We start from the raw sequence: 25327 nt of genomic DNA, 5'->3' as shown, positions 1-25327 counted from the left end.
AATTGATCATTTTCTTACTTTTGGGCTTGATGGGTACAAACACCCATGCATTAACTTACTTGAGAGCGCCTGATATAGTTGCCATGACAACAGAGCATATTACTGATAACAGGAAAATTTTTTTTCATGTTTCTTGTAGTTCGTCATTCAAATCGCCACGCCACATCTCAACGATGACACAAATAATTATATTCCCTGTTGCTGAATATTCAATCGGGAATGTTCAGGTAGTTTAAACGCCTACTGCCATGATTGGATATGCAGCACTTCAAAAAATCAGAAAAACCTCTGGTTTTCTTTGATCATCTGTGCCCGGAAACTGGTCAGTTTACTTGTAAATTATCTTGTCCTCTCCCGTGACTCTGTCAGGCATAATTTTCGTTTCCGCAAGTACATCGATTTGGCCTGTCGCACAAGTATCAGAAATATTTGATCAACGTCGCCACTGATATTACCGGACTCATTAAACAAAATGTGCAGTCCCATACAAATATATAGCGGCCAATAAAATTAAGTGTTTAACAATCCTTACTGTTCTAGGTTTGGCATATTACAATGAAACCAATTATTTCCCCACAAAGTTATCGGGTAGACACTCATGTTTTTTATTTGATTACTTTAATAATAGGAGATTTTGATAAGTATGAAATAGCCGGACAGCATCAACAATTCTCATTAGAACGCGTGATATTTGGTGTCATTGCTGTTCAAATGATTGCTTACGTGTTTAGACTTTGCTATTAATTGCAGCATAGTTGCCCCTCCTCTTATATTATACCATAACAATATAATTCATTAACAAGTTACCCTGACAGAAACAAATTCTGCCGTGATGAAGATGGGGACGACCATTTTGCTGAATGGAAACATTATCATGTACGTAAAATATTTATACCTCGAATACTTCGTCAAACAAAGAAGACAATACGGTATATTATTGTTGTAAATCTTTTGATGTAAAAAATACATCTGTTCGTGTTAAAAAAACAATGTACTTCCGTTTAAGTCATGGTGATACAAACGTCAAACATCATTAATTTTTCCATTTTTACACCATCGCTACATAAAGTAAATGATATTGCTGGCGAACTGAAATGGGGACGATGAACACTTTCTGCGCATGCTCATCAATTAATCTCTGCTACGGGTATGGCAGTTTACGGGTGATGTTTTGGACGTTAGACAGAATACACGTTAAGATACGCTCTGCGAATAATTGCCCATTGACACACAACAAAGCTTATATTCCCTTGTCGTCTACATCACTTCCGTTGATTTCAATGTTTTCAAGAGTCGTTGAACTCGTTAAAGTTTTTTTTTGTTTAGATTTTTATACGATATGTGCGGTGTGAAAATAATTCACAACTATCTAGCAGAACATGTCATACCTGGAGAGTATGCTGAATTTAATAAATGATTCAACTGTAATTTTAAGACCCGTGCTGGTAAAGCATGATTGATGATATTTGCAGTGCTTCGGAGTCCTACATTTCATTTTTTAATAATTAACAGAATTATCGGACAGTAATTTATGTTACATCGCAACGGCAGCTTGCTGGCAAAATAATTTCAACGCGATCTAAAGCTTTGAGCCTGAGAAATATCTTTGCGGCCAGCAAGATTGGGGAACCCTCCATTACTGCTCAAGATTCGCCAAGAAACCACAGTAATGACTGTTTTAGGTACTTTTACAAACTATCCCCCTCGCAACGCTTAACGTTATTTAGAATACGCTTTTAATAGCGTCTTTTTTGCAGTACTAGAAGCAGTAGTAATTTTACGAAGGATATTTCCTTGGCCTTGATTTAAAAACAATGAAATGTATACAGAATACATATTATTTATATATTGTATATAATATAACTTCTACATATGCATATAATGTATATAACATATATATATATATATATATATATATATATATATATATATATATATATATATATATATATATATATATATATATATATATATATATATATATATATATATATATATATATATGGTCACTGAAAGATGCAAAGACAGAATACAGGATTGACTGGAAAATAATAAAGCAATGCAATCCATACTCCAACGTCACAAAAAAATGCAATCTGTGCCTCCACGAGAAATTCATACTCCTCAGATATCCAGAAATGTGCTCCCTCAACAATAGAAACGAATTAGTATCGACCTGCAGACACAGGAGAAAATTTCTCTTGTGCAGTCACTAATTATTCAACCTTTTGCAACAAACAGGTGCCAACAAAAACAAAACAAAAGAAATCGTTTCCCGCCTAAAGTTTCAGTCGATCACAGCCACCCGATGAGTGTAGGCGGCTCTGCAGCCTATACGAAACAAATTTGTAGTGGAAATGTAATATTTTAGATTATCCTGATCAACTCAGTTGTGTATATATATATATATATATATATATATATATATATATATATATATATATATATATATATATATATATATATATATATATATATATATATATATATATATATATATATATATATATATATTATAATAAGCAATGCTTCACTATCAAAGTTGTCTGAATATTTCTGCAATCTTAATTCACAAGATCTCCTTTGTACTTTCAGACTAATACATTAACGTGATATAATATTTTCACTTGCGTCTTTTAATTCAGAGTTGAAAAACTGATCTTCTAGGACAGCTCAGGGCAATCTTGTATATTGGTTCCATAGGATGGAGATTGATGTGTTGATCCATTGATACATTAACTTGTGTCTGTCGTTGGACCAAATTAAATTAACGTGCCCTGAATGGAGTAACCTTTCACTCAAAAGTACACTATATTTCCCAAAAGAACATACATCTTTCATGTCATGTCTTTATTGTAGATATGAAATTCGTGATATCATATTTGTGTCTTGATACGAACCAATTTGAGTTAATTGTAACGCCATCTACATGTTAGAGCCGAGGTGATATAAACGATAAATTTTCATCCATTTTGACACCGCTGTATATTCGCGTATATCAGAGAAGGGTCGCCTTGCCCTTGACATGTAAAAGTTTGCACTGCCAGCTGTAACGTCATCAAGCTGTCCACAAGTGCAGTACAGATGATGGAGATATATTAATCGCGAAACCGGTGCCCACTTTTTAGCACAGGAAAAAACACATTAATACTTAATATGTTTACACTGGGATGATAAATCTATTGAATTCTATATTCTGTATTTTCCAATTGCGTTTAGTAGAAATTTAACATGATATATGCTGCCTTCTATAAGAAACACACAACTCATAGAAGGTTGAACATCTTCAAATAAGAATAAATGCGACATAGAAGAATCAGCAAAACCCTTGATGGTTCGAATAAATATTTTACATTTAGAAAATTAGGAGAAAGACAAACGATATTAATGTAAACGGCGGAAGGTTACGGGTACACATTCCCTACTTTACATACATGTTGGTAGTCATCGTCAGATGGCGATTATGGATTAATTACGGATGCACCAATGATTAGAAAGATAGTTTATTTGTATGCCACTTGAGCGATTTTCAAAATCTCCATTGTGCATATTCTTTGTATGAGATGTTAAAGTATTGAAGTGAATTCGGTACAGCACATATGCGAGTAGAGTAGAGTAGTTGTAACGCATTGTGGCGTCTGCGCAGAATCACAAAGCGTAGCATTTACTCAGAAATAATCATAATGGGGACATAAATGAATCTTTTGCACCAAAACTGAAAATAAAACCACATCAAACAGAACGGTATAGTTACATCAGAAGTCGTTAACGAAACATTTATAGTTTTTCTAATTATCACACCACAGATTAATATTATAATGTGAAATTTACTAATCTTTACAATATCACAAAAATTGAATACTATTACAAGTATAGAAAGTTTGATAAAAAAAAATAAATAAGTTTAAAAATAAAATCAAACCAATACAAAACAAAGTAAAATACTGATTGCAATTATGGCATTTATATTGTCACGGACCATCTAACACGTTACAATAAATTCATTTGCATCACATTCAAACTTTCTTGTGATCCCAATTGAAATATTTCATGAATTTGAAGTACATCCTTTATACCCTTGAAAACCCACCAGTGTTATTATTTCCTCCCTACATAAAAAAGAAAATGTCATGGTGATATATTTAATTCAAACTACTAATGGGCATACTTCATATCTTGAACTTGTATTATTTTCATAAATTAGTAATCTCGATGCTTATAAACTGCCAGTACAGTATCTAAGTTTCATTGAAAAGGACTCGTACAAAAAGAAATACTATATGCTCTGTGATAGGAAAATGTGGAATCTATATATTATACGTTTAGAATTGCCATTTTCTTTGTAAATACTTCAAAACCAGTGTTTCTGGAAGCAAAGCCAGTAATGAGTTTTGCGCCCTGTAATATATGTACTGTGATAGGGCACTGTCCTGGAATCGGCACCTCTGCCTTTCTCGAATACAAAATACTGTAATACGCCACTTCAGTTTATGTCTGTTGTATGGATGGCACAGGGAATCAAAGTATGGGAAGTAGAAGGCTTCCCAGGGACCTTATTACTTTCAGGTATTACAGCTTTTCGCGGAAATGTTTTCCAAAAAATACTATCCTTAGCGAAAGATTAAGCATTGCACTGTCCCACTATACATGGAAAAGAAAAGCGTATCAGTCGGGTAAAAGAATTATGACAATTCGCATTCACCCTTATATTACTAAGGAATAGAATTTCGAAGTTATTAGCTAAATGAGGTTGTCGAAAGCAGGTCATGTACAGAAAAGCATTGTCGTTCCTGATCATTATTTCAACGAAGGCAAATTTGGACTTCGCTGTCTCTTGCGGTTTTACCATACACAAATGACTTCCGTTGCAAATGTATGACTTATATCCGTAGGTTGCCTGTTCTTTAAAAATGTGACATACGTATAAAGTATATCCAATCCTACAGAGCTGTGTGTGATGGTCAGAACAGAAAGATAAACTGCATGCTAGCCTTAGTTGAAGCTTAGTTTTTCAAACTTGGATACACCCAGTTTCAACTGAGCTAAGAATTCTCAGTATGAAAGAGTTTAGTAAGATGTAGTCCTCATATATATAACACTTACAAAAAAGCAACGATAAATTTTTACTTTCTTCTAATTCGAAGTATTCTTCTTGTTTGAGTTCAGACTTACGTGCTATCTAGTCTCGGCGTGGAAACTTCCAGTTGCTTCTGATGACAAACCATACAAACTAGTTGGGCGGCAAATTATAAAAACGTATATGTGGAGATTTAATTGGGTTACTTGAAGGCCACAATATTTTGCATTTTTGGCTTTTTAATTGCAATATTTGAATTAAGTAAACAGCTTCTATCTATCTATCTATCTATCTATCTATCTATCTATCATACTTATATCTGTCTCGATGCTTGTTATGCCGCCAGTAATAAACATGAATCAGCGTTTAAATCGTATTCTTGGTAAGACACACATTAATAACTATTGCATGTACCAAGACACGGAGAGGTCATTCTATAAATAGCGTGATGTCCCAAGAGGGACTCACCTAATTCACTTGCTTGAACTGACGTCTTCATATCTGATTCCGCGCTATCGACATCACAGTACTATCTTAATGGCAATTCTTGATGCTGAACGCATATGCGTTTCTCAGTTTGACATTTCACTGAGTCTACGAACTGATAGAGTGTTTTACAGTGATATCGTCAGAAATAGATATGGAATCGCATGGAGGAATAAATATCTGCTACCATTTTATTATTGTTTGAAAGCTGCATTATCAATGCTGTGCTATGTGCTGTGCTATGTACAAAGCACCATGGCTTTCTCAAGACAGAATTAATGTGTATGTCTTGAAAATCGCCATTACGCCTTGCATCTCTTCATGCTTCAGTGCCTAGAATAACATGCAGAGATAGCCATGTAGAAAGACATCAAAATGACGTCAAACAATGACTTTTGTGTCAATTTTCAAACGAATGCACTCTGATGCTCCCTTGTAAATGACAAGTTTTAGAGAATGTTGAACAAATGTGTCAAACTTGATTTATTCGTGGATACAGGGTACTGTTCTCGTGTATCTTCGTGTACAGCTAATGATGTCAGATTTGAAATAGATTACAAGATGGTCCAGGATGTGTGGGAATCTTTAACCAAAGCACATTGTGTTAGGAAACGAATACATACATACCGGTACAGACATACCGGTACATACATACATACATACATACATACATACATACATACATACATACATACATACATACATACATACATACATACAAATATATACTTATATACATGCATACATACATACATACATACATACATACATACATACATACATATAAACATGCATCAATGCATGCATACCTACCTACCTACCTACCTACCTTCCTACCAACCTACCTACCTACCTACCCACCTTTCTACTAATAGTTATAGGTTATTACTGTTCTTCATTGTGAGTATAAACATCGTATTGTTGCATACAGCATTGAAACGTTAACGCGATTGCAAAACCTGAACAAATTAAGTACTTGTACGAATAATCCCATTATTCAAGCAACGCAACACTTAATAGAAATTAACACTTTATTTGACAACTCCATAGAAAATCATAATTGTACTGCAATTCAACATCTAGGTGTATTGTGAGCATGGAAAATGTTGAAGAGAATAAATACAAATTTTGGTGCGTGCTGTTTTCAAATTATGTTATCCGCAAACTTAATGAAATAATTCATAATCATGGACAATAATAGCATTGATGCACACATGGTTGCCGGAAAGTAAAATGATTGCTGCCAAATCGAATTTTGGGCGGAAAAATATATATGGAATAAGTGTTATTCTTTCAATTACTAGCAGAGCCAATAGAACCAATTAAGCGATAGGACTATAAAATCTGATGAAGTCGCTGTTTTGATAGTGATGGGTAATTGGCGCGATGCGATATTTTGAGAAACCCGTACAGTTTAATAAACAAACCGACCTCCACGAATGAATTACAAGGACGTTGTCACAAAGCCTGGAACTTATATTATCAGTGTCTTCGAATGATTGATGTTTTCGATATTAATCTGCCAGCTTCTTTGACCACTTTATTAAAGAGTGATAAATCTTCTTAGGTTGTCAGGCACCCGTCGTTTATGCCAAATTTTGTCGAATGTGAAGCAAGCGTTTAACAATCCACGTATGAAACAAACTGAAAATGTGCATTTTGATTTTATAGGCTAAATTTGGTAATTTGATAATATAATTTTTTTCTTTTTTAGCTGGGTTGTTTCCGTGTATAATATGGGATATAGCACGTTTATTAACGTTCCGCCTCATTTTTCTTATGTGAATTCAGTAGGGCTGCTAATGAAAGAAGGTGATTCCCAGAAATAATCGCATCACGACGTTGTGAGACAGTATATCTGTCATAGTTCCTAATGATAGTGTTCCAATGGAACGTCTTATATTTACACAATGCGTGTACAATAAGTGTGTATGCGCATGTGTTTTCCTTCGGGATTAAACCTGTCCAGTAAACAACAATTTACTGAAATTACAAAAAATATCCTGCGGCCTTCGGCAAATTTGTATGAAGGCAGGTGCTAGTACAAGCGGAAACAATCATTAAAACGATCGACATTGATAAAGACGTTTTGAGAATAAATTAAGTACTGTGCTATGTTTGATTTCGCACCTTTTAAGATCGGTGCTTGCGGGTGAGTTTGATTTAGAAATAATTAAATTGGATTTGAGGAGGTCCGAATCTTGAGGTAAAGCGCACGGCTTTTTCACGAAGGAAAAGATTCCAGGTGTGATATTTAATAATAATTGATCAAATATTGTTTAATTTAAAAATATGTGTAAACCACACGGGCTATGATACAAAGAAAGAAGTCAACAGAAAGACTCAAGAAATCTTAGTCATAGTTCTTCATTGATAGTTAACTATATTGTCGTAACATCACATGCGCGAAATATACTCTGTGGCGTGTGACGTACCTCCATCAAACGTTTAACACGTGACTTCCTTTTTAGATGGAGTTAAATACATAATCCCCTAGAGTCATTTGATTATTCTTACTTAACATTTTGGCAGTTACAATGAAAAAGTCATCTACAGCGTTGCGTAAATCAAATTTGTAAGACGTGCACGTAAACCACCGAATAATCGAATACTAGTACGATGGCCAACAAGTACGACGAAACTTTCGACAGTTAAATATGGCCGCCACCATTAAATCGTTTAAATCTACGCATGCGCAATGAAACCATATAAATGTGGAATTTACATGATGAGCTCTTCTGAGAGAAATAAAAGTGTTATTGTATAATTGAATGAGTTCTTTGTTGGGCTATCGAGCTTCAAATTTGCTATTTTTATAAATTAAGGATGACATTTGCATAAGCCCCAAGGCTACTCGCAAATGATATGTTGGCAACATACTTTATGTTAATAAATTTACAGCTAATGTGAGTTATCGGCTAATCGAAAGCGTTCAGGGAAGGCGACCAGAGAATGAATAAATCACCAGTAAATCTGAATAAGTGGTGACAGGCTGATTTTTTTCCCTTGACAAGCTTGCCAAGGTCAGACCAGATCAGTGATGTGCTCCTGCTTTGCTCCTGCTATGCAAGGTCACTCACCGCGGCCTGGCACAAAATTTAATGGTGAAGGTCTATTAGCATATCATCATGCAGACATATAGCACCTTGATCATGGTCTTCTCCGGTGAGCTGCATTACCTTTTAGATAATACCTGGTATTGCAATGATAATGTGTTTACCTCCAACTCAGACCGGTCTGAATCTACTGGTAGCGTTTCCTGTGCTAAAGATAAATATGAGACTGCTATTGAAAGGCCATTAAATTCGTAATTTCAAAATGTTTGTTCACGTATAAATAATGTACAGTCGCTGAGTGCCTTAAACCAAAGTAAATACATAAATATTGCTTTAATAGTAAAGAAGATTTATGAGTATTTTAAAGCAGTAATGTGATTTTTCCGACGACACTGTAGCTAGGGAAACAATAGCCGTGCCCATTTTCCCCCAAAATTAGTGGGGCACAAGTTTCATCTTGCGCTAAGAATTTCTAGACAAAATTTCGGCAATGTGGACTGTAGCAGTTGGAGTGAATTTGGAAAGGCTTTTTGAGTTCCCTAATTCGAATGAGTATCATGCTGGGTATGCGAAGGTTTGATCGATGATACGGTTGACAGCGATAACGTACTGAATGGAGATGAAAACAGCCGTATTTGGGCTGAAAGATAAGGAAGCATAGAATGCTGAGATCCTGGCATTGAGGCATGATAAGTATCTCCATATGGGAGCCTGGTGTAGATATCACGATATTGAAGATAAAAACACGCGAGAGACACACTTCTGTGAAATTGCCATGTTGTCGCTCTACCTATACAAAACTATCTAAATATCAGAGGTAGACAGACAATGTCCACACTTCACTCAGTGGTACCGCTGACTCATATATTTTTTCCATCAGTCACACAAGTGATAACTTTACCTTCAGAAATTTCTGTTCATTTTTCCAGTTTATGTATTGTTATCAGATATTGTTGCTTGCAAGAAGATTGCCTTCAAGATGATATAAAATATCATTACCGAACAATAAAGAAGAAATTGATAATTCAGAGTATTATGTAAAATTAATGATACTATATATTATGTAATATTATTGTAAAAATACATGTAGTAACACTCATCAAATGATTTGCAGGATTGATATATCTGTGCAGGTTGTCGAAGCCTCGATTGAGAGTTCAAAGGTCAAATTTGACTGTGATCTGTCACTTACTTTCTTACGAATTGTGGGTAATCCATCAAATATATACCCAGTTGTCATTTTCCAAGCATTCTGGGTAGGTTGCCATCCAGAAGCTGAAACATTAATGGTTGTCCCGAAATCGTCATTGACAAATGTTCGGAATGTCGGTAAGCTTGAGGGCAGAACTGTTAAATTATGCATTTTAACCACGAGGACATCACATCTCCACGGAAGACGTGTATCAATGGGCAAAAGCACCGAGTCCTACGAGAGGCATATGCGATTGTCGTCCACATTTCCTTCTGTGAATTTTAATGTTTCGTGCATTAGACCGTAAACCCTAGAAGCCTTAGCTGGGGATCTCAAGACATAGGTGTGGTTTACACTTTTTGCCTTATAAAATATTATTGAAGTACTCGTAGGCTCAGACTATGTTTACGTCTCTGGCGCATATAGTGAATTTTAATGGCCTACACCAACGTTGGCTGGTTGACTGAAGTCATGTAGAAATTGAAGACATATTGTTTTGGGAAGACATTTTCTTGAAACTTTCACTGAAAACTTTGTAAGATCAGACGTTTTCAAAAATGTATTCAATAATTGGTGTCATCATGCTTTTTTATCTGAGTAAAATAGATGAAATATTTTTTGTTTAATCAAAAATACTTTGCAATTTGAATATTTTAAAAAAATGCTGACTTGGCAGTCCTTTATTAAAAGATATGATCTGATATCGTTACTTGATTATTTAGCAGTAAACCTTAAAGTCACTCATGGGAACTGTTTTAGAAATTTTGGCAGAAAAATGACAAAATTTCAATCGTAGTCAATTTCATGCTTCTTTTGAAGGGTTATATTCGTCACACAATAGCGTAACGTTAAGCGAATGGGTAAGACACATTTCAAGAAACATGCAACATATATGAAAAGTGAGTCGGAAGCGGGCATTATTCTCAATTTTTGCCTCAGATAAAGAACCATTTTGCCTATAATATATGCGTTTGAAAAAGGAAAGAATAATGCTTCTGATTTTGGCCGTTTTTCAACTGACGATAAGTGAGATTCGTCTTTAAGAAATTCAGTGAGCAAACACTGGAAGTGTTAAAGTCTTGACTACCTCGCTATCATTTTCAGCTGTAAAGCCAGCGACGATTTAGTGTAATTGAACTGTTTCATTTCAAGAATAAAATATGACTTATGAAACAGGAATTTCATCTTGCATATTTATATAATTTGAAATATTGATTAACTATACTGTTTGAAATTATTTATGAGTTTTTATGGTTATGATACTACAGAATAATATGAATTTATTATCAATCAATACAATAAAAGCTACTGACTCTGATGCTGGTCCACTGTCCACATATCATGTTTTTCCTATCCTTGGGACATAACCATAATAAAAAGGGCGCGAAACAATGGTAACAATGGCTTGATTTTGTCGTCTGACGGAAATGATAATCCTGCATTTAATATATGGCACATATATGAAATATAAATGTTATGACCGTACACGATTTGCAAAATGCTTCAAAAGGTAACACGCAGTCATATATGCGAAGTCACGCCACAATCTGCAATTATCTGAAGTCTTAGGCATGCTGTGTTTCATACACTTTTGCTTAATGATAACCGCACTGACAGGCTTTGCAATGCTTCCATATCAGGGATTTGAAATCATTTTCACGTGCACACTCGGCTTTATGTGAGAATTTTCCAGCACACACAAACAATCGATCAAACATTCACCAATCTCGGCGTTCTGAGTTTCATAATGGCGCTACCCTATTGGCCAGGAGATATACCTAAATGTAAAACGACAACCCATTGGCTCAGGAATTGACTGACAAACAAGACTGAATATATGTCCTTGTCACATGTACAATACAAACACATCATTTACGCCGCAAATGTATGCGAATGCGTTGACAATTCTTATGTTATCGATTGATTTTGTTGAAAAGATGACAGATATGACTTGTCGCCGTTAGAAAACCTTGTCATTCCCATATTTCGTTCAGCTCAAAGTGCACTTTTTTATAATAACCTAAGATGCGTTATCAGAAGAGATTATTATCGTCGTGTTTTACAGATTTTCGATAGACGACCGCTTTGGCAAAAGTCTGTAACCGTTTCAACAATTTCAACAAATGCAGGGAAGTAGTTTTAAGTCAGAAGACATTACATTTTTGCCACCTTTTTTTGCAATGCTGTTGCCATGACGACGCGCCTTGGCTCTGCTGTTCGATAACTGGATGCTATGGGTGTCTTCGTGAAGTGTCTGCGAGACGAATTGTACATGCGTGGAGTAGAATTGAATCGTCAGGTCAATACACACTATCCGAAAAATGTGGGTGACGCAAAGAAGAAGCTTTTCACATGATAAGGAAAGACCTTTACATACTTTCATACCGACGGCGAAGGTCATGTGACAGATTGGGATACACTGATAATACCGGTTATCGTGGATAAGTGCTGACGACTGTAACTAGTCTACGTAAGATGGAAAAAGCACCAAATAAAAATGTGACTTTCAAATTTGAGATTTCTGGCGAGATTAAAAAATGTACGAATGTAACTTATTTACAACAAAAATCATAAGGGTTAAATCTATGGAATACCACTAGTAACAGTGAAGACAATCTTGAACTAAGGATACTAGTGCCTACATCGTTAGAAGACATATTTCTCACAAACTATACCCAATCGAACGAGTACAGCGAACAATGGTGATTTGCAAGTTCTCCCAATTTTGCCAATTTCGATGCTGTACCATCGATTTCAGATAAATTCTTCTCAAAAATGTCATGTCTACATGAAGGGAGATTTGTGTGAAGGCTCTTCCCTCTAACAACCCCTTGATATTCTTCACAGAAAATCCACCAGAGCGTTTCCTATACAGGTTATAATGTTTGTATCATCGCAAGTTGAAATTTGTGATGTCAAGTCATTTCCAGTTGGAATAATTCTCTCACAGTTGAGTGGACAGCCCTACACAGTTTTGTACTTAACTCAATACACACTAACGTACTTATCCTGCCAGGGTTTGCGTCTCTACAAACTATTTACATTAGAAACCACTAAACTGTAGGCAAATATGATTTTGCTAAATGCCATTTACCCGTTCTCTATGATATCGTGAAAGTGGTTTTAGAAACCTGCTTAAAACAAATAAATTGTGACTATTAAAGTTGTTATCCTATTAATGCTAAAGGATAGTCCTGAATTACGTTTCATGCCTACCTAAAACACTATTGGATAACACAGATACGTATATTGCCAAATCAGTATTCTTCATTTAGTCCCATCTGAGATCTGAATCAAATGCCGATTTCAGAATTTCGGTTCTAAAAGGGACAGAACCCATGGAGTATAATGTCATTACAATTTTAGTCCCAAGATACAAGAGATGTGTTTACCTTCGTGCAATACGGCTATTTCTTCGCAGTTCACAAAATTTGTGCGTGCTGCTCTCGAAGTCTGATTGAACGAATCCAACTATAGATACTCCTAACGTTTCGTCCTCAACAATACGTACACCTAGAGTTTACTGCTCGGGTAGTACACAGAGTCGACAAGGAGTCCAATCTCCCGCAGTACATCGGTTGTGCCTTCAGCGACGTTGCACTATATCGAGGCAGGACGCACTACTTTTCAATTTGTTATAAACGTCAATTCAGATTACTGGCGACAGTACGATTGCTACACACGCGAACGACCTCGGATGTAAAATTCCTTTCTGTTCAACACTGGCTCCCAACACCTGACACAAAATATGGCTAATATATGGTTTTAACGCGTATTGTACTCGGACAGACAATTATCACTCCTTGTTTGCTTACTATGCTTTGGCACTTGGTGATTATCGGTACTTTCGCTTTGAGAATGGAACGGTCTGTTGCCAGAGCAACGCGAGGCTGGGCATGTGATTTCGAAGGTCGTGATAAACTGTTTACCTTTCAAAGGCATCGAAACGTTAGCGAAAGTGCAAAATCTGCTATTATGATACAATATATGTATTCTATACTAGTACCAAGTATTCTTCCGCAGAAACAAATAAAATTATTCCATAATTTTTATTCAGGTCTTTTGGTCCACTAATGTGATGCATGTTATGAGACTCACCCATCTGGTTTTAAAAGGACTGTTTTCAAATCCAATAATTTTTCTCACCTGGAAGGCTTTGTTAGATCATATATGATTTTGTTCTGCTATAATATCGCTTTACAGCTATCAATCTCGGTGACTTTTCTTGTTGACAATAATGTTCTTACCACCATACTTAAGAAGTGAGCAGTTTTGTAGGTGGCAAAGAAATAAATTTTTTACTATAACCCAAACGGGATTCGAACCCCCACACACTTCACGGCAACATCGCAAAGAAATTACTCGAAAAATTGCTATGCTTATTGAAACCTTCAATTGACAGGGAAAACTATATCACGTAATTTTGTCAGGTAATACCCATAGAGTTTTCCAAGGTCTGCCATATTTGTGATTCTTGTCAAGAATCAAGAATCAAGATGTATTAGCCTTGGTTTCCCACGAAGAGATACTACCAATCGATCTCAATACACTTTGACTAAAATTTACATACACACGATAAGAATGTGACCATAGACTAAATAATAAAATATGTCTCGCTCAAACTCCTAACCGCTACGTCATGTCCCTTCGTTACTGGACAAAGATCACATTTTTTTCGTAAATATCAAGTGATGTGATTCTGTAGTGAGACTGTGACTCCTTAAGGCAAGGTAATACGTGGAGTGTCTTAAGAACATTCAGTCAATAAATACAATTTGAATATATGTAAGATATGGCCTAAAGCAAAACCTGCTATTACTGGAAGTTTCCTATGGTTTTAATAATTCATTGGCCTCACTTTAATGGACACAAGTTTCCTTTGATAAGGTCCATGGTCACCATCAATAACACAGGGTTTTGGCTAAACGATGGTGGTGAAAAGGTTGAAGTTCATAGCTGGTCACTGGCAAATGTTACATTTTTCATACACACCACCATTTTCCTACAGGCTGTGATTGGTTTCCACTCAGTGGCAGTGAACCGGCAAGGTTGACTGGTGTTTGCCTCTGATGGGAATATCAGCCTATCAAGCTCATGCAATTGTAAAGGAGTGTGCCCCCATAAAGAGAAAGTACATTCCTATTAATTCACATCTCTCCATCTAACTACAGAATCAAACAATTCAAAGAAATCGGTCAAACCAAAAATTAACTTATTCTCATTGTAAACGTAGAAGTGAATACAATTGAAAATTTCCCTGATGCTAAATTTTGTACAAACTAAATATTACTGTGAATGCTTTAATATAGATATGATTTTATAAAACTTACATTTGTTCATGCCAAAGCGATGACCATCGCCCTGAAGAACTTGAACAACAAGAAGTTATTCTGATAAATCTTCTGTAAAAGTATGGATAAATCAGCAAGATGGCAATGTATGTTACTTACAGTGTTGAGAAAAATCATGGAGGATCAACATTAAAATACAGCCCTTATTTTTTGATTTTACATAACACAGTTTAACTCATACCGTCGGCATAGACTCAACCTTTTTATATTATTATTCATGTGCATTCAGAGGGATGCTTTCGATTCCGTAAATACCTGAATGATTTGTGTAAGATGCCCGCAAGGCACCATCAACGTCTAGAATACTACTGTGGTACAGTGAATGTCACAGACTATCTATTCCTTTTCTTGTACTGAACTTCAGCCCAAAAGCTATTTGTCTGAAGCTTTATTATTTATTCCCGACGTTTAACTTCACAAACTTAAAGCGATCCAATTAGGACGCCTGCTAATGACAGGATCTGAGGAAATCTATCTATCTATCTATCTATCTATCTATCTATCTACCTATCTATCTATCTATCTATCTACCTACCTACCTACCTAATAGAGAGAGAGAGAGAGAGAGAGAGAGAGAGAGAGAGCGAGAGAGCGAGCAGGTAGGTAGGTAGGTAGATGTCTTCTAACGAATCGAAAATGCACATTGAAAAGATGAAAAAAGTAGTTTCAATATAGCAGAAATCAAGATGAACAAAAAGGTAACGCCTTTCGTTTAGATTTGTTGACATATGCTGAAAGCAAACATGTTTTTCAACACATAAAACTCTATGTTTAATCAATGTTTTTTCAAGGTCTCGACTTTCTTTTCATGCCGGAGTTTCGAAATCTTCCTTTAAAATGTGTCTCACTTAATATGAAAGCTGACGTCATGTACTAAAAACCATGGAAATGAAAGTATACAAAATGTAATCAAGTGAAAACATGCTCGCAATGTTATGTATTACCCGGATACTCTACCGGTTGTCAAGTGAACGATGTATATTTAAACTATAATCGGGGACAGGGACACTCATATTTCTTTCAATTTAATTGATCATAAAATGAACAAACCATCAACGATAGACCTTTAATGACTAAGGCAGTGACTTTGTTTCAGAAATTTGCTCGAAGGTGCATGCATACATCTATCCTACTAGTTTGGAGTTCCAATTGCATGTGTAAATATTTAAGCACACCCAGCGACGGTATACCATGGGATTTTGACCAGTACACGACATATATGCACGAGCGATTATAGCGAGTGCATATATGAAATGAACTGGTCAAAATCTCGTGGTATACCGTAGCTGGGTGTGATTTATTGCTATTATATCATAACAGTATTTTGAAATTCTGGCGTGGAATGTCAAAACGGATTTTTGCTCAAGCTGAGAGCTCGCACGTATGCCAGCCATGGTATATCGCCAATATACCACGGTTCTTTTCTCGTCTCGACCAATCAGATCGCTGTATTTGCGCCATCATTACACTGATATGATACAATAGTTAATAGCTCACATACGTTTCACATCCATGGATCCACATATTGCATTGACGACCAGTGTCGGAACTAGGACAAGTTTAACTATTAGGCGAAACGGTTATCGGGACATGCGCAGTGCAATCAGCAGCTGTAGAATGCAATAGAAATGGAGATAAAAGCCGTTCACAAAAAGAGACCGTGAGTCGTGAGATTTTGCGAGGCGCACTGCCGGAGGCAAAGAAATTTCGTACGATAAGACTGTTAAAAGCACGAACTCTCCGTACACTTAAGATGCACCATTGACAGTTGAATGGCCGTAGCTCGCTATCCTTGAAAGGTAACTGGTACCTCAACACAGTGAAATTTACATGCGATTTTCTCACAGCCGTGTTTGAACTTTTGCCCTACTTTAAAACGAAACAACAAACAACTGGTAATTAACTGAATATTGCAACTGATACTTATAAATATATTTTTTCCCCAAATACAGTTTGTCTCTTGAATACCTCCGGCTGTAGTCGCCGAGACCTCTAGTTTGGCACCTTTCAAACAGGGCTTATCAACAGTAGAAATCTAAATTTTGGGTTGGGTGGTGAGTTTTTGAGCCACCACTTCGAGTAAACTTTAATGAAATTTTGAAGTTGTGCCGGTTGGGGTACATCTCTCATAAACCCCTTTGCCGCCACGGTAGCCGGATCGATTTAAAGATGAAAGGTCGAAGGAAAGCGGGGCTCTTTAGGGTTGAATGGTTGGTTATTCTAGCGCTGCGCCACCGGGTCGGCGCCGGTGTATTGTTATAAAATGAGAAACGTAGTGTTTAAAGACAGACAAACTTTCCTGGGCTCATTTTACACCAAATTTTGATTCTCTTTGTATGAACCCATTAGAAAAGGAAGAGTCACACATGTTATCAAACAATACATACGCCAGAGATCTTCGCTCATTACCTTGCAGTTCTTGCAAAACTGAAATATAGTGGTATTAGTGTTTATTAAGCTTTTTAGGACTAATTAAATGTGCACAAGCGTAAAGGGACAACATCGCAGCCTGACAAATGTTTTCATTATGGTGTTTTATTAAAGAAATTAATGTTTTACGAATCTCCTTAATGTACGTTAAAATAAATAGTATTGGCTCTGCAAAGAAAATGCGTCTAGTCTGTTACATAAATACATAAATCATACATAAATACATCACCAACACCAAATGCATCCTGCCACCTGGCATGACACACATAGAGGCCGGGATAACAAGTTCAATACTAGGAATTTGGACATGACTTTTGGATGAAAATAAGAAACAATATTTTACGAAAAAAGAATAGAAATTCTGGAAAATAAATTTTAAGGCCTGAGCTAACAGAGGTATAAGTAGGGTTCTCATATCAAGAAGGGAAGAGAGAGGAGAACTTGAAATATAAACGACACCGATAGAAACCATTCATGTTGTTTTTGCAATGTGGGTTCAAGCTTCCTCATTTCGCCAAGTTCACGGCCATGTCAAAAGAAAAACTCAAATTATGAGATAAATTGAATTCAATTTAGGACATGTGTCGATGATTTCATTATCTTGTCTTACATTTGAAGACATTTACGTCATTCGTGTATTCCTTTATGCGGCAATCGCTTTTTTCAATTGCAAACGCGAGTAACAAATTAAGTTATGTATAAATAATTAAAATAAATAATATCTTTTTTACCACTTCGCGGAAAATAACCTGAAACAAAAAACTGTCATTATCAAAACAATTAATTATTTAAATGAAATTAAATTGAAGAAAGGCGGGATTTTCGGCCTAGTCCAAATACATCATCTGATCGGGACATGTAAAATTAATAGCCTATTCGGTCACTTCATTTTGTGTGATCCCCGTAGACTCGTTACGATGGTTTGTATGCCAGAACTGGCAACAGCTTCAATACTTCTGGCTTACTGTTTGATTAAAATTCCTGCGAGCGCGCCAGCCAATTTATTGTCACTGGTTTTAAGTGATAAACGTAAAACGTGGCGGGGTTCCGTTATATTAACACAGCCGTGACTCTGACAATGCGACACGACTCCCCGTAATCGGATAACGATCTCGCCGCTTAAGGACTGAAAATTCAAGCAATTTAAGAAGATGACTATTACTAGGCAATTGGCAGGAAAACGATTAGTAATTTCTCGTCAGACTATTACTTTCTTCTAATTAAATGCAGTAATTCCTCCGTGGTGAAATTAATTGTCATGAATTCTGTGTAAACATTTTGTTCCCAAATTTCCTGACTAAGAAGCCGGGTTACGTATTTATTTAAAGGTCTTCGATGTCTCCATTTGCCATTTCGTTTGGGTCAATGTCTTTGTTGATGGCATGTTGATAATTGACACATAAAATCGAAAAAGCAGCATAATGAAAGCAATGCATCCTAAATAGTACGGCAGTTTACTGAGAATATTATTCAGAAATGCAAATTAACTTCAGCTGTTATCGACGAGAGCAACAGTTCAATCAGTTTTTGCTTGAGTTGAAGTCTTCATCTGATGTTTCTTGCCCTCTGTGATCTTTACCGAGATTCAAATCAACAACTCGTTGTAAATCAACTGAAGTTTTGAACCATACTACATCAGGGGCACTTGATGAATCTCCCTGGACGAAGTATTCAACACGAGGCCATGAACCCTATCATTAAACCAATCAACATACGCGCTCGCACGCATGCGTAGAAGCGCTTACTAGAAAAGACAATTTCAATTGTAGATGTCGGTTTTCCCTGTGCTATTTGTTTTTATGTCGTTGTGTCAGTTGTCTGATTAAACCCGTAAAGTTGCATAATTATTCAGAACGAAGTTTTAAGCAAATTTACAATAAACCAGGAATACATCTACCTTCTGCCAAAAATGCACCCAAACTTCGAATATCATTATCGTAAGCTCATACTTCTTAATATTTGACAATTAGGAAGTTAGGGAAGTTTCGCCATACATACAAAAATGTTCCTTAAATGTAACTTTATAAGTACCCTATATGCTATATAGGTACAAGTAAATGCCCCGCACTTTCGTTGTACCTTTAATACCATCAAGCATCACTTACATGTTTTTGCACTATCTCACGATGAAGTAGACGTTTGGGACTATACAATTTTGTATGAAACTGAAAAAAGTATGGAGGTATGTTTTTGTTCTCTTGAATGAAATAGAACGTACAAGTTTTGTGTGTAAAACATGGATATTAACACCTTTTACGAACACTTTTCTGTGTTAATTCAATGTAATACTCTTTTTCACGTAGAGTCAAAAATATAATATTCTTCGAGATTATGAATTATAAATATTATAGTTGTTATATATTTAAAGATGTATTTACTTATATCTAAAGTCATATTGAATATTGTAATACCTTATATAAATGAATACATTACACAATTTATGTGTATATATATATATATATATATATTATATATATATATATATATATATATAATATTTTACATATATACATATTATGTATTTTACATTATGTACATAGTTATCAAATGTAACACGGATAGACTAACAGACAGACAGACAGACAGACAGACAGATAAATAGATAGATAGATAGATAGATAGATAGATAGATAGATAGATAGATAGATAAATAGATAGAAACAACTTTTATATTTGGGCGAAAAATTGTAGATTTTTAGGGAGTGTACGAATTTTTGTGTGCCTAAACAATGCACATTTTAATATTACTTTAATCCACGAGTGTTGTTTACATGGACCGCAAATGTGCTGCAACATGACACGTACAACTTCGGACATCAATGGACTGCCTCCTGCAAAGCTTCCACGGCAGGCTAGAGTTTCCTGTTGCCATGGATAGGCGTTATCGATTTGTTGGTAATCCATGGAAATTACGTTTTTTGTAATGATTTTAATAATAATCTCTCCTTCCTTAATTACGTGATCGCGCACAGGAGGTCTTCATAAAGATATTTCTCACGGGAAATATCGTCTGGTACCTAGTATGGTTAATTAATTTTGTCTGTATCCAAGGTGCTCATTTCTTTATAATAGGGTATTATGATAGATTGGATATCAACCTTACCAGTAGCTCCACTATGCTATTTCAAAGAAATCGATTTTTCGATATAGGTAATAGCACAGTGCTATTCTTCGTAGAACATGATATACTGCATGTATTCTGAAAAGTACAAAAGAGTGGTATTCATGCGATGAAACCCATCTCAAGCAATCAGCATTTCTGTAAAGAGCGATACATGTGAAAGTAGTGATAGGTATAGACCTGTCAACGATATTTCAGAACAATAAGATAAAAGTTTATGAAATAGTGTACATCATTACTGTTCTATAGTTAAGACTCAGGGATTTTGTACTGTTTCATTATTTTTTGTGGACATATATCAAATCTTATCAAAAATAACATTACTACTAGTCATGCCATTGGGATACTACCCTAAAATTTAAATATGAGGTGAATCGAATGTAAAAAAATAGAGCAAAATATACTTCTACACTTATTTCAAAAGCACAGGTGTCCCAGTATAACATTTTTCGGTGGTTGTGGATCAGCAGTCGCTGTTTGTGCTGACTGGGACAACTGCCTACCAGCCCGTTAATCGTCTGCCATTACCGCAATGTTCGTTTGCCTTCAAGAGACCACTATATGAATTCATCAAAATTCTTCACTGTATGGGGGGATGTATTTGTGTGCGAGTCAAAAACTTGGCTTTACATGCAGGAAAAGTATAGTATATGCCAAAAACGTTTTCGCGCAACAATAGCGCCATTTCCGACAGATGTTGGTTTTCATTGTACCTGGTGTGTCAACGCCATCAAGTCTGTACACATAGGCATACAGATGTAAAATTTTATAGCATTGAATGCAGCTTTTACGGAAGTTTTGTGGCTAAAGTTGCCATCGCAAGTTGTTTAATGTCTGCCAGCACAACATATTGCATTACTGTCTCTATCTTTAGTATCTACAGCGTGAAAGTGTTTACGACAAACACGGTATCATGAAAAAGATCGGCGCTTGTGTAGTGCTTTGATCGTCAATTGATCGACCCTGTTGCATAGCCATCTGAACTTACATTGTCTGTAAAGCACTTAGCAACGCATTATGTATGTTGTGTTCCACTACATGTATGCCACCTTTATCATATATCTCGCAGGTAAAAGTGCAGAATTTATACGAAAATGTCTTTGCAAATTTACTTAGAACGCTTACAGGTTAGGCTTTGGATTTTAGTATGAATGTATTCCATTAATTCACTCGAGCAAGTATAAGGGGGAAAACACCGCCTTGTTAATTTATTCATGATTGTCTGTGCACAACTACTCGTGTCCATACACGCAGTTCATGTTTTATTCTCATCTATGTGATATCACGCGAAAAGGCGTAATTGCTATGCAACGTACGGTACTTCCCTGGAGTCATAGCTTAACTAAGTGGAGTTTACAGCATATATATCTCGATTGAATAATATGTCGTTCGAAAACCAAACTTTAAAAATATGTCTTACTAGTATTGAAATCCCATACTACGATAAGGTTGTGAGTCAGTGATGTTTGCCTGTTCGTCCATCTGCCTCTGTGTGTTTTGTCACTGTCTGTCCGCATCTCCTGTCTCCTAGAAAATCTCTCTCTCTCTCTCTCTCTCTCTCTCTCTCTCTCTCTCTCTCTCTCGTCTCTCTCTCTCTCTCTCTCTCTCTCTCTCTCTCTCTTTCTCTCATGCAAATACATCTCAACGGATGGTTCTGAACAAACCTTACGAAGAACGAACTGTTCATGTTTTGCCCGCGGAGTAGAAGGCAATATGTGTCAAAGTTTTCTCGCGGTTTAGGGTGTATGTGTCCGTGTTTTGGACACTCAGTAATGCAACATGCTGATCATGGTAAATCTCAATCCATCTGATGCGGCAATGGCTAAATATCACAGGAAGAGTCTATTCTGACCCTCTGAAAACATCGAGTAAGGCAACAATAATTGAAGAAGGGGATCATTAAAAGCAAACTGCTGGGTGTAACATTAAATGAAATTACGTTTTGACCAAAACGTAAAGGTAAAACTACTTTATCAAAGTGTCTTTCATCCTGTATTAAGGCTCCGAAACGACAGACCTTCAACAGGCAAGGTGAAAGTGTAAAATCCCCTCCAACTTACGAAACGGAAGACTTCACGTAAACAAGCTACAAGGATGGACCTAGAAAAAGAAGATTATCAGTATCCGGTGTTGAGTTTCTGTCATTATTGTACTTTACTCCTGGTGAGTGAGAATTGCCTTATCGCCTTCAAAGCCGTTCATCTCGGTAATAGCGTTTAAGATATTCGCTGTTCCACAGTTACCAAGTAACCAAACAAGGATGAACGTGACGTCATCGCAATATCTTTTACGAAGTTGGCCGTGCTTCTTCTTTGCTTGAAGCATAAAGCGAGATAGTGTTTATTAGCGATAGAGACTGCTTTCCGCTATATTCATACGTAAATTTGAATATGTAAATTACGGTTTATATCAGCAAGATATTGCAACAGTAATACTGTTTCGTATCTCGTTAAAATTACTTAAATTGTGTTTCCAAAGAAAAATTTATATTTTGTAAACCCTAACACATTGGCATTTTCACATTGCAATTTTTGGACTTTCATGACTAAAACAACATAGACGACCCAAAAATAACCAGAAGTTGATTTTTGATGCCATGGCTTAAACGCAGACATTAAGTTTGGCTGAGTAACAATGCTACTCTGGATGTCTGATATGGGCAGCACGAAAGGATAGGTCAGTGCTCTGCAGGCATAAGGTATTGATTATCTCCATGTAAGACTCTCCAAAGGTCAACTTTAAACTTCAGAATAAAACATTGCCGTAATACTTAGCCTTCAAGTTGTATTCGCAGTTGGTTTTCAAGTTGAAGAAAATCAAAGTGACAGCCCGTCGCAGTCACGTAGAAACCTTCGTTGGATATTTGCCGATCATCCGAATCGAAAGTGCGGATTTCAAGATAGGAAACCACCAAGGAGACTATTTAACAATTTTTTTCACGGACTGCCTGGCAGACCTATTGATGTGTACGGCCCTTTGTTCATCTTAGCTCATTTCGGTGTTCTTCACGTATTAGCTGTTGCTATGGATATACATTTCAGAAGCCGTAATCACTATTAATAAATATTGAGCTCATATGATGGTGGAGACGGTGATGATGATAATGATGATGATGAGGAGGAGGAGGAGGAGGAGGAGGAGGAGGAGAAGAAGAAGATGGAGGAGACCTACTGCTTCTACAATGACGACGATGCTCATGCGAATGACAAAGATGATGATGTATAACAAGTTTTTTTATTGTAACATGGAAAATCAATGTATAGATTATTTATTTTTCCCCATTTCATGCCTCATATTTTCGCTGTAGCTCAGATTTCAGTCATACTATCCCGACGAATTAAACGCACTTGATGTTGTCTTAGCTGTTCTTTTGTGTTGTATTTGGAGTGCTAATCGATACGCCAAGAGTAGATTTCTCTCCGAGGGCATGCTTTCATTATAAACATTAAAGTAACCAGATTCTGTTACTGGGAATTCAGTATATCGTGGTATGCCCTGAAGCTAACCAGGATAGAAGTAGGCTTAACTGAACTTAGAACCTTACAGTGTTGGTTACAACGTGTTCCGTCTGATGGATGTATCACTGGCCATCGTACAGTGTTCACTAGCCAAAACGTTTTCTTTAATGAATATATGTAGAGAATATTAATGCTTTCCCACTTGAGGCGAAATACACATATGCTTATGTATCACTTGTAAAGATTCGTTTGAAAGTCACAAACCTTTCATGTGCTAATAGGGTTTCGTAATCTGTACATTGTACCATGAACCTTAAAGATGCCCCAAGTCGTTAGTGATTAACATGAAACCTTTTGTGTGTCCACTAATTCCCATCTAGCAATTTTTAATGCAACAGATTAGCGTCGGTTGTTTCCCTGACAAAATTTATTCTACTGAGAAATATATTTTGGAATGTTGTCCACACTAGGGTATATTACTACTTGAAATCTATATCACTGAAGCAAAAATCAAGGCAAAGACAGAGCTTTTCATTAATTAATGGTAACCTAGGGAGTCATATTTGTTGAGGATTGATTAAAAAAGTAGAGAATCCATCGAAATCTCCTGCAAGTTAATCTCGGTTCCTCATGGCTCATGCCATCGTGTTACAAATCAAGCGTTGCGTTAGCGGCATCCAAAACGGCAAAATGAAAAGACTTTTTCATTCTCTACAAAATAAGCTGAAGATACCGATAACCCAGCATTTTACGAATTCATGACGGTGCAGATTATATTCTAGACACAGGCATTTCAATAAGCTGTTAAATGTTTAATGTCGGACACGGTGACATGTTACAGAGAAAATATTTTGCCAGAAATGTTTAAAACGCATAGCATTACCAGGTCACCGAGCGCATATTGTAACTTTGAAAGGTGGCGAAAATGTGTGATTCAAGACAAGTAACCTAATCTTGTGAAAACAGATGCGAAAGCAAAATGGCATTAACACAGTATAAGTAATCATGTTACTTAAATGATATTCCGGGTTTGCAAAGAGCTGATCTGAAAGCCTAAATATTTTTGAGGAAACTTTATATTAAAGTATAAATATTTCGAGTTTGCAAAGAGCTGAAAGACCTCAGTGTTTTTGAGGACATTATTTCTTGTATATTA

The 25327-nt window shown here is 36.2% G+C and overlaps 2 protein-coding genes across 4 annotated transcripts in view; one reads left to right on the top strand and one right to left on the bottom strand.

Moving 5' to 3' along the window:
* Window positions 1–25327, top strand: part of LOC139115422 (synaptotagmin-12-like) — a 402617-nt gene that overhangs the window by 211476 nt on the left and 165814 nt on the right. The window lies entirely within an intron of this gene.
* The window catches only part of LOC139115380 (synaptotagmin-6-like), a 64919-nt gene that overhangs the window by 29877 nt on the left and 9715 nt on the right, over window positions 1–25327 (bottom strand). The window contains exon 1 of one of the 3 annotated variants that reach the window (XM_070677459.1): window positions 13204–13542. The exons of the other annotated variants lie outside the window; for them this stretch is intronic. The gene's annotated coding sequence lies outside the window, so the exon portion shown is untranslated. Of the gene's footprint in view, window positions 1–13203; window positions 13543–25327 lie in introns of those variants that run through there. 3 annotated transcript variants of the gene reach the window in all.

Source organism: Ptychodera flava, chromosome 2 (assembly GCF_041260155.1).
Source record: "Ptychodera flava strain L36383 chromosome 2, AS_Pfla_20210202, whole genome shotgun sequence".
NCBI lineage: Eukaryota > Metazoa > Hemichordata > Enteropneusta > Ptychoderidae > Ptychodera > Ptychodera flava.
Note: the sequence above shows the minus strand (reverse complement) of the source record. Positions and strands in the feature narration are given on the sequence as shown.